Source organism: Amphiura filiformis, chromosome 15 (assembly GCF_039555335.1).
Source record: "Amphiura filiformis chromosome 15, Afil_fr2py, whole genome shotgun sequence".
Taxonomy (NCBI): domain Eukaryota; kingdom Metazoa; phylum Echinodermata; class Ophiuroidea; order Amphilepidida; family Amphiuridae; genus Amphiura; species Amphiura filiformis.
This window is the reverse complement of record NC_092642.1, coordinates 25,776,500-25,792,194: the sequence shown is the minus strand read 5'-3', so window position 1 is coordinate 25,792,194 and position 15,695 is coordinate 25,776,500. Positions and strand designations below refer to the sequence as shown.

The following is a 15,695-nucleotide window of genomic DNA, read 5'->3' as shown; positions in this document are numbered from 1 at the left end:
GAGTTGTCCCAGGTGACTATTATTCATGTTGTGTGACTTGCATTGCAGGCAGCGGTAACTTGCTATGGGTATATACTGTATAATATTATGGGGACTCTCTTAAAATATGGGAATGTGGCAAATGGGACTTGTGTAAATGGAATTTATTTTTAAAAAGCCACACCACATGTTTTGATGTTGAAAGATTGTAAAATGCATTCACTAAACTGTAATGCTGTTGAAATTCTTAAGAAATGTCCTGGATGGAAGAAAGCAAGTAAAAACTCATGAGAAGAGGAAAAAATCTTCATGAATAAGATTATAGGTCCACCTTTTACAAATGCAAGTCCTCTCATAAGTCGTACAAACTTTGCATTGAGAATCCTACAAACTCACACTGTATACATTAATATTGTTAGTGTAGTGGTCTTCTCACTCCGACTCGCTTAACACTACTGCGGCTTGGGTTCAATTCCTTGCGTTGCCACATGTAAGTTTGATTGCCTATCCATGCTCGTTCTTGCAGGTTTTTCTCAGAGTGCTCTGGTTTTCCTCCTGCATATAAAATCGGACCTGTTCACATATCCCTGTCCCATCATATTCAGTTGGTATCCCTTTAATTTAGTATCATCTGAGGACTATTTGGGCTTTGCCTGGCTTCGGCCAAATGTTATAAATAAATAAATAAGATATACTGCATCCATCATTTTTAAGATGGAATTTTATATATAGGTCAAAGGATGAAATGAGGTTTTTCTCCAAGAATCGGGCAGTCTTTTATTGCCAAGCTCAATAACATGACAGATGAAATATTTTATACAAATCAACATGATTGATATTCAACATGCCACAGTTATGAATGATTGACCACACAATGATAAAATGTTTGTTAGGTTGTTCAGTTGTAATGGGGGTGGTGGTGGGGGCTTCTGTATGACTCTGAAACCTTTTATGTGTTGACCAACAAGGTGCTGCATTAATTTCTGTAACCAAGTTAAAAAATTAAATATGCTATCATAAAGCCTGAAGGTGGCGTGGGGTTGGATGTCAACACAAAAGCAGGAGTGTCAAGTTCATTCTCACTAAAAGACTTTTGTGAGAATAATTTGATACCTACAAATAAGCTGACACTAAAAATATAAAAAGGTTTTTTTATGAAATTTGTTACTTGGACAAGGAAGTCATCACATCCTTTTTAACATGGTTATGTGCATCGGTAAGTACAATGGATTTGCGATGGCAATTTAACATCTAGATACATGCAGGTCATAATAGTCCTGTAATTCTTTTAATGTAGGTTAGATTACAAATATTGATTTCAATTGCAGCTAGGCCTGAATTTGAGACCATGAGACCTACTAAATAGTGATGACAAAATTATAATGTAAGCAAGTTCAGGAAAACACGATTTGAATGATTTGTTTTGAGCCATTAATTTTATGAATATTGAGATGGTTTTTTTCACAAAAATGGTCACTGATAAAGTTGATGGTCTTTCTGATTTTTAAAAACATCAAAAACATTTTAAGATCATGAACATTTTTAATTTGTGAAAATTACCGGGTTGACACCAAATCACCTCACCTCTAGCATGATATAGATTGCATTTGGTGTCATCCAAAATGTAGCAGCACCGATATGAAATAAACTGATAAGCAGAAGAAATCTTGCTTTATAATTGGATTAAGAGCCTGCTTGTGCATATATCAGAGCTATCGCCTCTATCACATCTATGTTACTGAACTGGCTCAAATGTTGTTACAGGTTACTTGCCAAATTTTCCTTTTGCTGAAATCGGTACAAGTCTACAGATATGCAGGAAAATCTTGTGACTCCAGGCTGATAGGGAGACATGAGAAGTTTACTCAGTAAAATTCAATATTGGTATCAATTTGGGGCATGGTGGTAATAGTGTAAGATTGTTAGGGTGCACTTTCACATTGGTACAGTGAGGAGGTTTGGGAAAACTGGAACAAGAAAACTTGTGGTAAAATTTTTATTTCATGCAAGAATGTCATTAGATTTGGAGGATATGGTCTCAATACATTAATGCTCCAAATGAACTATTTAAAATAATTGTACGTATGTTTTAAATTACATTGTGAAGGTCAATGACCTTTTTACGAGTAATTAGCAAGACGGTTATTCTATCATTAAGGAAATGAATATCAAGAAGAGAAATGTACACTAGCATTTTGCTAAAAATACTGAAATTCAACTAGGATTTCATTAAAAATTTAAAAAAAGGAACATAATACAACCATTTAAGGTGGTACTACACCCCTTGGTAAATTTGTGACTATCTTTGCATTTTTCTCAAAAAATAATAACACATAGGTAACAAAGTTATGTAAATTATAGGGGTATTAGGAATCAAGTTACTAAACTGGAATTTCAGTGACTCAAGACAAGCGGTATACTTTATTTATGATAAAAGAGGTACTGCTAGAATGTACCTCATTTCTAACCCATTGTCTTGAATCACTGAAATTTCGGTGAAGTATATCGGATTCCTTGTCCCAATAATATACATAACTTTTGTTACCAGACCAGTGTGTACACAAAATGTAGTAATTTTGTAGTTACATTGTACTTTTTAAGAAAAATGCAAAATTAGTTACAAAATTTATCAGGGGGTGTAGTACCACCTTAAGTAGTCAGTAATTGTTTTAGTTGTACAAATTCAACATTCAAAGCTGTCAATACATCATACCCTCACTAGATTTGAAAAAGTAACCAATAGTTTTGACATGCTGACATGTGAATTTTCACATAGACCCTATTGCACACTCCCGCATCCGCCTGCTCCACATCCGCCTGCTCCTCCACCCCTGGCATTTTTCATTTCAACTGATGTGATTTTTTTACTGAATAATGTATAATTATATTCTTCAGTAGATTGCAAGAGTATAAAATTAGGCTTAAAATGAGGTATAAACCACTGCTGTAGGATATGGGGTTACGGAAAGCCAATCAAATTTGTATCACAATTTTCAGAAAAGTGTAATCCCTCCACCCTTTTTGCATTACCAACTTATGACATGCGACCATATAGTACAAAACTGGCAATTCACGCATTGTGTCATTTAAAGTATTAATTAAACTTGAATTGCCCTGTTGCATGGTGTGACATAAATACTTACTTAAAAGGTCACTAGGTCATGATCTGGTTGCACAGTTCTAGTATAGAGAGCTGAATAATGTTTAAAAAGATGATAAAATATCTATTCATAGCACTTACTTGAAACTTTACATTTATTGACATTGATTTTATACAAAAAGTAAGTAGACATAGACTGCTATCTGCTAATGATAGCGGTAATATTGTACCAATTTACTACCAAATTCATTGATTTATTTATTTTATAATTTGATGTTGGTGAAATCACTACCGGTTTAAAAGCATTTTTGTACCATTTGCAGTTTTCAAATGGTATGACTTTTGCTGATAATATACTTCAAATGTTGGTTATATTACAATCTACTGCTGATAGCATATAGTTGAATCTACTAATGATTACCTTATAGATGAATGCTAGTTAAATTGCCATCCCCTCTACTGTTGTCGAAATGGTTAAATGGTTTTCTACTGCGGCAGTGGGGGAATACCCCCAGTCAGAACTCTTTTCCCCTAATAAAATCCTCAAATCTGATGCTGAAAGCAATATACTTGAATGCCAGTACAATTGATATCTACTGCTGATGACACCCTTTAACATTGGTTTAATTTCCATATACTGATAGGAAATTGAATTCTGGTTGAAATGCAATTTAGTGATAATAGCATTAGATAGAATTGAATATTGGGTGAATTGCTATCTACTGCTGATAGAATTATACTTTTAAGCTAGTAACATTGATATCTACTGCTGATAGCATCGGATTTTGATAAAATTGCTGCTTGCCTGAAGTCTTGATTTTGGGTATGTTAGTTTATTAAAGTACATTACAGTTGTGTACAAAACAGAATTAAAAAAAAATATTGAGGGTGGCATCCTCAGCATATGTTACAATATGGCTTTAAATGCTGGTATCATTACTATCTACTGCTGATAGCATTATTACTTAATGTTGGTAACATTGCTATCTACTGCTGATAGCACAATACACAAATGCTGGTAACATTGCTATCTACTGCTGATAGCATTATTACTTAATGTTGGTAACATTGCTATCTACTGCTGATAGCACAATACACAAATGCTGGTAACATTGCTATCTACTGCTGATAGCATTATACTTTAATGCTTACAACATTGCTATCTACTGCTGATAACATTATACTTAAATGCTGGTAATATTGCTATCTACTGCTGATAACATTATACATAAATGCTGGTAACATTGCTATCTACTGCTGATAGCATTATACTTTAATGCTTACAGCATTGCTATCTACTGCTGATAGCATTATACTTAAATGCTGGTAATATTGCTATCTACTGCTGATAGCATTATACTTAAATGCTGGTAACATTGCTATCTACTGCTGATAGCATTATACTTAAATGCTGGTAGCATTATACTTTAATTGGGAAAATTGCTATCTACTGAATATTAATGATAACATTAAATACTTGTATTATATTTACATTTGCTATCTACTGATGACAATTAAAATTTGTATTAATCGCTCAAATTTGTTGCTAATACTTGTATTTATACTGACTGAATAACTATCTACCGCTGATAATGTTTAAAATGTGTTATTAGTGGTAGATAGCAATTCAGTCAGCATTCATTCAAGTACACACTTCCTACTAAATCAGCTACTGATGCTATACTGTAAATACTTATTTGTTAAAAGTGCTAATTACAGATGTTTTTGTAAATGTTTATTAAATTGCTGTCTCCTCATCACAGCATTATTATTGTACCTGACCTGTTTACTTGTTTAAAATGGTATCTATTGTTGATGTTAATTATTGATTGTCTATCAAAATCAATGTATGTACTCATGATTGCAATTTTGGTTAAATGCTATCTACATTATTAAGGATTACTGAATGAGTACTATCTAACAATATTATTGTACGTACCAATATGCTTGGTTGAAATAATACCTACTATCGGTACTGATAACACCATTGAACATTTGTTAGCATTGTGTATTGTTGATCATACTATATATAGCAGTATTATAAAACATCTAACATTGTACTGATGGCAGTAATATTATTTCAGATAATGTAAGAATTGATAGTAGCTACTGGCGATACCAAACATGTAAAGCCATATTCATATAGTGATGTCGTTATGTAACATATTTGTTATTTTGTTTTGTTTATTGCAGGCTTGAAGCACACCAAGCCTTCAACCAGACACATCTTCCGAGTGCATTTTTGCAGGTACGTGGTATTCATGTAAACATGGGAGATTTACTTGTAATAACACTATTTCTTTTACAGGTTCAGACTGGGAGATCAAGTTTGTTGAGTTGTTCAAATCTCAGAGATTGTTTCATGTTTTAATGGATATGTGTAGGGTTTAAAGGATTTGTCTGGTGTAATGACGAGAATTATCCTGGACTTGGTGAAGTTGACCATCTAAGGTGTGAAAGTGTTGGTCATATTGATGCAAGGTCTAGGCCGTTTCATAGTCTCAATGTCAAAACATGTTTATGTGTACATCTTGTGATGTTATATCTCTTTTTGACAGCTAGAAAGGGCAGGGGTAGTACAACTAGGAGAGAAGCCAAGCTAGACTCACTAGGCGCTACTTTATGAAAAAGTACAATTTTTGAAGTCTTGGATCCCCAGATACATGGTCAAAATGTAATTGGTAGTTAGAATGAAGAATTTAATGGCATTAGGCCTTGGAAAAATGATTGTTTGGATAGGGGTTGCATACCGCTTGAAAAATAGGGTCAGTCGGTTGCAAAAATATTTTATTTTAGTGATATGTTTAGTATGGTAAAAAATGTGAATCTATCTGAAACTTAACATCAATAGTTTCAGCGGTAGAAAATTGTGACAGATGTGGCGATTTTTGATTTCGCTCCCTGAGGCCTCAAAATTATTTTGACCGGGGGTCCAGAGCTACGGTTGGTCAGAAAATTCTAACCAAATAATAATTTGTCTGCAGCCTTACGGCTCCCCAGGAAAGATTATTATATCTGTTCCAAGTAGTGGTTGAATATCATATGATTACTATTTATATTTTCATTTATTCGTCTCTTGTCCAGCCAGCCGCAACTTTACTGTATTAATTTCTCAATGCTAGTCTATTGTCAAAGCTATGTTAAATGCATTGACTGAGATATAAATATAAGTAACTGCACTTTCAACTCCATTTTAATTTCAATGTAATACGCCACTTCATCGGGTATTTTCATACATGTTTAATCACAATACCAGTGCTTGGATTAATCTCTTGAAAATAATTGAAATACTCATAATAGCTCAAGGGAAAGAGACATGTTTTATTCACACCGATCTGGAGTAAGTGAATGATGAGCCCCATTAAGCTTACAGGTATGAGTGAATAGCAGCATCCATCGTGGTTAGAGCCAATATGGGCCAAAATGCTTGTGTATACAAAAGAGGGGCATGTTTATCTGTAAGCTAGAAAGAGTGAGAGCGAGAGAGAGAGTTGGTTAGGGCATTCTTTCATAGATGATTTAAAAATGGCCTCTGAAAATTCTTGAAAGAATTCACAAACGTGTTCCTCTTGAGGGAATGTGGGCCCAGTAGGGATATAAGAGTATGGTGCATGATAACATAGTTTTTCCTAGCAAGGATGGATTATTAGCTCTCTCATCTGACTATATTTTTTGATGTTAAGAGGACAAAGTACTTATTCTGTATCTAAAGCTCTTTAATTCAAATCTTTTTGTAGAAAATTTGGCTGATTTGTTCTGTCTAGTAAGGAGGAGATTGATATGATTTAAAATGTCAATAATTGAATTAATATAAAATATATAAATTATCAAATATTTTGAAGTTCTGTGACCAGTTGGCCTGTATATGATCAGCATTAACTCCATAAAAGCCTGGTGGTATTAAACTAATAACCCACATACTTCTCAGCATAAAGCCTTATAATCTCCCAGTACGAAGAGTCCAGTTTCTGAACTTGGTATGGCCATATGTAAGAACATAATCCATCTGGGTTAGAAGTTTACTACTATTATGTTTTGACTAATTGTAAGCTTATCTGCTGGGCCGTATAATGTTTGCTGCCTGAAGTACAGGTGAAATTGGTCCTATTCTGTCCAATTTGAATTTCTCTGCAACACAAGCTTTACTCTAATTCACTTTTTTCATAATATATGGATTTCTTACTTCTTTTGTACTGTTTTCATGAAGTAAAATGAGAAGAATTTTTATCCATCTTGATTAGGAAGAGTCCTACTTACATAAATGCAAGCCTTTTTATCACTACCCCCAAGAGTTTTAATTTCTCTGGTTCCAACATTACCAAAACTCTGTACAAACCTCATGAAATTTGTATTGCATTTTCAGCTTCTTAGAATCTGGTGTTTTTCAGGTTGCTTCATTTGCAATTTTCTATTCTTTGTTGCAAACAAGGTTTTTTTTAAAATGCAAATTAGTTTTTTCTAGTCAGGTCCCTGTGCTCTTCACATCTAATGCTAATGTATGATTTCTTCTTGTTAAGAAAAGAGAAGTCATACAAATTGACAGCCCTATTTGCAATCTAACATAATGCTGTCAATTCTAAAAAGAATATTGAACTAAAATACTGTAAATCATTCATCAACTGTCATGCTTGCATTTACACTAAGATTGTTGCCCTTGACCCGACTTGTAATAACATGACGACCTTGGTCTCAACTACCAAGTTCAATTCCATGAGGAATTCCGTCATATGTGGTATATATTTTTCCCTTGAGTGTCCGGATGTGATTCGTATTATGTAACATATTATTTTACAATCCCTAGCTAACAAGAGCTCTATTACAGAATAAATAATGTGGTATGTGAAATTGGGCTGTTACAGTTAAAATCCACACTACCACTGTGGAAGATTTTGGAAATATCTTCCACAGAGGGAGTATGTTTTTCGATTGTAATTGGTCAGGGTTAATCATTTTGAAGCCCATACTCCACCTGTATTATGGCGTTTCCTATATCTTCCACAACTGGAGTGAGTATTTCAAATGGAAGTTATCCAATTTGTCTATTCTAATCAAAACTCATACTCCCTCTGTGGCAGACTTTAGCCAACTCTTCCACAGGGGTAGTGTGGATTTTAAATGGAATAGCCCATATTTGCATTTGTAATTTGCTGAATCATTTGTGGTGCAGGTCTTTGCAGAACAGTATTAAAACATTTAATAACACTATCCATTCCATATCTACCAAGTTCAAAATTGTCTGGGAACTAAGTATGTGACATGGGCGACTTGACCGTCTTAACTAAAGCAGAGTATTCTAGTATTGACAACTCTCAGCTACCAAGTTACCTGCCATGTAGTAGTGGTTGAATCCCACTTAGTTTCCCAGAATAAATCTATAAATGTTTGATGCGAGAGAAATGCAGCATTCATTCATGAGTTGCAATGCAGGAAATGTGACCAGGTGCCGGAATGGCTAAACAAGGCTACAGGAATAGGGATATCGAACCTGGTAAAGAAAAGCATTGCAATGAACCGTGTATGTGACTTTCTGTGGATGCTGTCTGAAGTGTTTGGGAAAGATATGATTTGTGTGAAGTGTAGGGAAAAATTATTTTGAGGAGAACAGATAAGCTTAGAATTTCCAAGGTGTTAGTTGTTGTGGTTGTTGTTGTAATATTTTGTTATTTTTTAAAATCCTTTTTGTTTAAAATGTCACATTTTGGTTCACTGGAGGCAAATTGTCTTAGTGTCTTTAGCTATTGCAATTCTTTCTTTCCCAAGATGTATACTCTAATATTAATTGCCATTTTTGTTTTGAAAATTATAATAAAGAAATTGAAGCCAGCTCTGTAGAACTTGGTATAGATCTGGTGAGTGACCCAGTTTTCTTCAATCTAAAATATGTAAATTGAACATAAGGCATGAAATAGCTAGACAGAACTTGTGATGTAAGATCAATACATGAAAGAATGATTTAAAAACAAACAAATTGTAAGACCCAAGTTTCAAACAGGAGAAAGGAAAATGCATTTTTAGAAACATTCTGTAATTGAAAAAATAAAATATGCATGTATATCCCAAAGGTTGTGGGGGATCCAAGGAATATTTTGCAGCTCGATTTGGTAACAATTTTGTTGTGTGTATGTGTACATGTCTGTGCGCCTGTACAACAGCCATAATGGGAATGTGAAATCAGGTGTGAGAAGGAGGACGCTAGTCTTTGTAAATGTCACCGTTATTTTACATTAACCTGTAGTAACCTGGAGTAAACTTGTTCTGTTCAATTTCTTGACTGACGCTGATGAACAGTATCTTTACAACATGCAACGATGTCGATGATAAAAAGAAAGTGCGTTTTTGAAGAGTTCAGTGATTAGTATCATTAGAGGTGAAATATTTGCCCCAATGTGGTTGTGGATGTATGTACTGTGCGTGCGTGTGGGTTTGCCAAATAATTACCATTGTGTTAAATGCAACTGCAATCTACTGAAGATAACAGTTGTACTTACATTGTAAAATGTACACCATCCCACACAAAATGCATACATGCAATGCAACAGCATATAAAACCTACCCATACCCTGCAAAATTTAATATACTTGATACACACAAAAAAGACATAATAATTAGAGCTGTGCTGTCTTCAGTAGATAGCACTGATCATACAAAATGCATACATGCAATGCAACAGCACACAAAACTTACACACACCCTGCAAAATTTAATATACTTGATATACACATAAAAAATTCCATTTCTTAGAGCTGTGCTATCTTCAGTAGATAGCACTGATTGCACAGGAGTACGCCATGCCAGCATACATGTACACACTAATATGCACAGACACTTGCATGTTCAACCACTTAATATGTATACACATGTGCATATAAGCACTTGTAAATACATACACAACCCCCACATGTGTATGTGGGGTGTGAGTGTTTGTGTCATATGGTGGCAATGGTTACAGAATGCTTCCATAGGATATCAAAAGACACAATTTTAATACGGAAGTACTGGTTTACAAATCCACAAACAAAAGCCAAGCAGTTATCTTCTAAAATTTCAAATATGACACAAAACCTCATCGGTTAAGTCTAAGATGTCTGAAACGTCTTACAAGCCGAGCTCATAGAATGATAAATAATTCAATTAGCTAGAGGAGACAGTGCATGGGTAATTTATAATGATAACAATTCTTCCTCGGTCCCTCCAGGTGGTCAACGCCATGCCACCATTTGAAACTTCCCACTTAGAACTAACACAATTTTTTGTCTGCAATTGAATTTAATAACGCACGTAATCGTTTTAAGCACGCTACATTTAAGCAATTCTACCAATGTTGGACTTCTGGTTGGTTTGAGTAACACTTTTTTCTTTTTGTGATTTAGTTATAGCCACAAGAAAGCAATTGGAATTTTTTGTATGGATAGAAGTGGTTTGCAATCACAAACGTGAGAGCAAAGGTCGGTACTTCCCACAGGCGAAGGAAACTCCTCAGTACTCGAATAAGAAGCCATGACTAATAACCAATCGTCTGCTGTAGATGAAACTTTGAAAGATGGATTCTAATCTAATTTGATGTGAATTGTAAGCAAACAGACAAGTGAGACAAACGATGATAATTTGCATCTTGATGAACCTGTGGTGTGATGAATTTATATGTGGTAATTGGTGATAAAGGACATGAAAGACAGACCCACTGTCTGCACTAGATATTTATGATTGATTTTTGTGCTTCTCTGAAACAGTCCAAAAAATGCTGTTGCAGTATGATGTGAACTCAAAACCTATTTTTTTGTGTTATCAAGGACTTCCCTGTTTTGCATACATAGCATGTGCATCTCATATTGTTTAAAACAATCTGGTGAATTCACAATGATGTCTTTAGGGAATTAGAAGGGGATAACTTGGTATCATATTTCTACTTGATAAATTCCATAGGCAACAGTTAAGAGCCCCTACCCTGATATTCATCATCTTTTAAGTTAGTGAATTTACTCATGGTAATCAATGTCAAGTGGATGAGCTCATCGCTAATTAACTCATCATCTTGGGACCACAACAAATGATTAACGGATTCACACCCGTAACATGATCAAGACAGTCCCCTTAATCAGGTAACCCGGTGACCTGGCATAGCAATTGAAACATCGTTATCTTGCTTTTGTTTTTTCGGATTTCATGGTGTAGATTTCCATAGGGATGGAGATTTGTGTGTTTATGTAGCTAATTAGAGTATAGGTAGGATTGGTGGTTGACTTATTCCTTTGGTGTGGTGGGTGTTTAGTTGGTTGCTTGGCCATAGGCTGAATGTTAAGGTAAGTTTGTATCATATGATTAACGCATTATTTATGATGTGAAATTTGCATTGGAGCAAAATGAGACATTTTCAACCAAAATCAGTTTTCACTAGTTCTTGTCCAATCTATATATTATTGGTATATCTTAATTCTCAGACAAAGGTGCAAATGGCAGGCATCATGTCAATGTGTTGTAGTACTCCACAGAAGCTCTGACCTTAGCAACCGGATGCTTAGTAACAACATTGTGTAGACTGGTTTAATTTTTTGAGCTTTGTGTAGTGGGCATCAATCGCATCATGATACGCTTGCCGATGCATTCGTTGCTTTCAAATGTACATGTCTTGTACAAGAATTAGACATAGGAACTATAAAAAAGTGATTATGATACTGATAGCCACATCACAGTCAGGCTTTCCTTTCTACAAGAGAGAAAAGTTATTGCTGGAGACTAAATCCAAAATGAGCATTAAGTTAATATTTTATACATACTATTAGTTTTAATTAAGACGTGGCTTATTGCAAAAAATAATCTACATAGACCTTAACCTATTAACTTATCCTAAATGCAATACATCACTGAAAACGATGCCAGGATTTTGCAGGTTAATTACAGAAGCAGCAAAAGCGTGATTTGTGCAAGTCGTAAATTTTACCAATCACAATTAACAAAGTGGTGTACGAGCTTGTGTAATGACATGTTGATCCAGGTATTGTTGCTGTGTTTTCTGGGATGAGTAGTGAAATGCAGTCTCTTTATGAACATAAATTTGTTGTGACTTGAATAACAGTCCTGGTTATTTTCATGCTTATTATTGTACTCGTATAAAATGCCACATCCGAAAGCTTTTAATTTGAATATCACTTCTTGTTGTAGGTAATACATAATCATACCATGCGTTGCAGATTGCAAAGCTTTCACAATACAAAAACACAAACCGCAAACCTATTGCTTGCAGAGTTACGGAAACTCACTTCCCAAGCAGCGAGCATCTTTCTATGCTAAAAAAGTCAATAGCTCTTCTTAAAACATCTATCTCCCTTCATGAAGAATCAAACTGCTAATTTTTAAGAAGCAGACAGAAGGCATGTTATCAGTTGCCAAGGCGCATCAACATTGATTTTTGCCGGCCAATATTAACTCCTAGTATTACTTCCTGTAATATAAATTAATAAAAATATGGCTAGGAAGTTGTTCATTTGCTTGTATTGGGGCCTTATTCATTCAATGTTCACCAGGTAGAGAAGTAAATATCAATCTAAAGATAGCTTACTAGGTAACCAGATAATCACAATCCAAATCATGCAGTGTGATCTCGTCAAAAAATAATCACAATCCAAATCATGCAGTGTGATCTTGTAAAAAAAAAAATGAAAATCCATGTAGCTAAAAACATTTCTCACATTTGTAAAATATCATGATAATTTCAGGTATTCAAAGGATTGTGCAGGCCTGGGATTGTGTTTAAATGAAAAGAAAATTGAGTCTATTTGACAATGAAAACCTTGATTTTGAAAAATTGATTTTAAGAATCTAGATTAAAAGAAAGATAGTTAGCAAATGAGCGAATTGTTGGCATTAGTACCAAAATTGTAGGACCAAGCGTTGTTGAAAACATATAACTAAACATTAGCAAATTCTTCATCTGAAGCATGTGCTAAGGAACTTGTCCATAATAATACTTGGCAAATTTGATGTCCAGACCTCAGAGCTAATCTAGGTGGTCATCATCTTGATTTAGTGTCATTGTTCGATCGCACATGCAAATTTTGACAATCCAGACTTATTTTGTTTTCATTGAGACAGTCTGACTGTCTGGCTAGCTTGATACCAAAGTCCCACGACTGTGGCACATTATAATGATGCTCACATTTACATCCAGCCATTTTTGTAGAGCCAAGCTGAGAAATGAGATGGGCTTTGTTTGAAGCCTCTTTCTAAAGCAAATCATGAGAGTACAATGTAGTGTTGAAAAAAACCCCACTACAACTTTGTACCCCCCTCATTTGTGCAACACTAGTGTCCCAGATTACATGTACATGAAAAAAATCATGTGTAAAATAGATGATACTTTAACTACTTGTTTCTTAGCTTGCATACAGCTGTGTCAAAGTAAACAAATAGAAGATGATAATGAAAGTAAAAGAGATGGATGGGTTGAACAAGTTGCAATTTGACCTATTTCTTGTGTTCAGACGTGTCATTGATAAAGTGGACAGTCTGTCCATATAATACGGACAATCAAGATGTAATTAAGGTGAACAAGATCAAGCCAGCCCAGAATGGTGTGGCTATTTAAAGTATGTCATCAGGAGCAATGCAGAGAAATAGGGCTTGGCAAAAAATGCCAAAAAATGCACTGTGATTCTACCAAAATCTGAGAAAATCAGCAAAAAAAAAAAAAAAAAAAAAAATAAAAAAAAAAAAAATGAATTCTTATTGATTCTTTTGCATATTTGCTACTGGTCTAATTATTTCTTAGCTTGTATACATTACAGCTGTGTCAAACTAAACAAATATTTATAATCTTCAATGAGAAGATGAAAGTAAACAAAAGAGATGGATGGGTTGAACAAGTTGCAATTTGACCTCTTTCTTGTGTTGAGACGTGTCATTGATAAAGTGGACAGTCTGTCCATACAATTCCAATCATACCGACAATCAAGATGTAATTGAGGTGAACAAGATCAAGCAAGCCCAGAATGATGTGGCTATTTAAAGTATGTCATCGGGAGCAATGCAGAAAAATAGAGCCTGGCAAAAAATGCACTTTCTTATGCCAAAAAATGCACTTTGATTCTACCAAAATCTGAGAAAATCAGCAACAAAAAAAAATATATAATTCCAATCATTTTGACAATCAAGATGTAATTGATGTGAACAAGATCAAGCCAGCCCAGAATGACATGGCTATTTAAAGTATGTCATCAGGAGCAATGCAGAATTGCAGAGAGAGAAAGATGAAATCTGAAAAAAAAACCCAGCATATGTCATCATCACTTGTCTTACTTGTATTATTGTATGTCTGAGTGGGCACTTTTATAAAATACATTCACCCTTAAGAAGAAGGAAGGTGAGGAAAAGTGCAGGAGCTCTCAGGAAAGTCTTTAGAGCCATAGAAAAGAAATCTGAATCACTGAAATTTTTTTTATCGACATCATTCGCAATTGTGATTTTGTTTTATGCTAAAATGTAAAATGTATAAATTATTAAATTTACATTATACAATTTGACTGAATAAGAAGTGTAGAATCAGTGTTTTTTGTCAGAATCCATATCCAAGCACGTACAATTGTACATCTACCATTTATTCCCATGAATCTATTCTGAAAGGAACAATGAAATGAACTATAATGTATCTTACCTTGTTTGTTAATGATATGATCAAGTAGCCTTTCAGATGTCAATGTTCTTTATCATGGCTGCTCATGGGCAGTTACATAAGATTCAACTGTAAAAATACACAATTAAAAAAAGTCGTTATATTTTTAAGAGTGAATATTATCTATTTTCAAACTGATGCAGTGAACTATGTGCGTTCTGACATGGGTATTGGCTCATCATAAAAACATGAAGAACAAACAAACCAGAAAAAAAACACCCCGAAAATTTGGTACCTTAAATTAAGTGAATCGAACAGCAGTAGCTGCTCTTGTGTCAAAATGTATGGTTACTGAACATGACACTAGGACCTCCGCACAGCGGGAAAAAGTGGGCAATATGGGAAGCTCCTTGCCAGGAAATTCTTTTAATATTTACTTAATTTTATCATAAATAATATGAAAATTGACAACATATTTCTAAAAGAAAGAACAATGATGGTAGTAAAATATCTAGTACGTCATCGAAAATAACTAAATCGGATAATACGATGTCTAAAATTGCATAGGGAATCCCCGACCACGTCATAGGGATGTCCCCAAAACATAAATATTCGCCCTGCTATTTAGATAGGAAACCCCAACGCAGCATGTGCGTAAAATATACACACCGACTCTGCAGTCACGCATGTTTTGACACTTGATGCATGCTTGTTGATAAAAAAATCACGCGCGATCATCGGCACTGCGCCCAAATGAATGCAGAGTTCCGACGGTCGTCTATTGTTCTTTCTTTCTTTAACTCATTTTACAAATATTATAAACTTAGTTCTCGTAAGTTGTAATATTCTCAATCTCAAACTTGTATTTTGTATTGTTGTTTGGCGTTTGTTGTTGTTCTTGTTCAATCCATCCATCCAATATGTAGGCATGACATCGCATATGTAGTTTTCATATTAACATGCGCATTTATGATTGATGGGTGGGTGGGTCTTACCTTTACCGAAGTTACC

General features: G+C 34.6%; 1 protein-coding gene across 1 annotated transcript in view; it reads left to right on the top strand.

Annotated features, from left to right (window-relative positions):
• LOC140171428 (uncharacterized) overlaps positions 1-15,695 on the top strand; it is a 392,810-nt gene that overhangs the window by 43,826 nt on the left and 333,289 nt on the right. Inside the window, 1 exon segment of the mRNA XM_072194688.1 lies at positions 5,273-5,327. The gene's annotated coding sequence lies outside the window, so the exon portion shown is untranslated.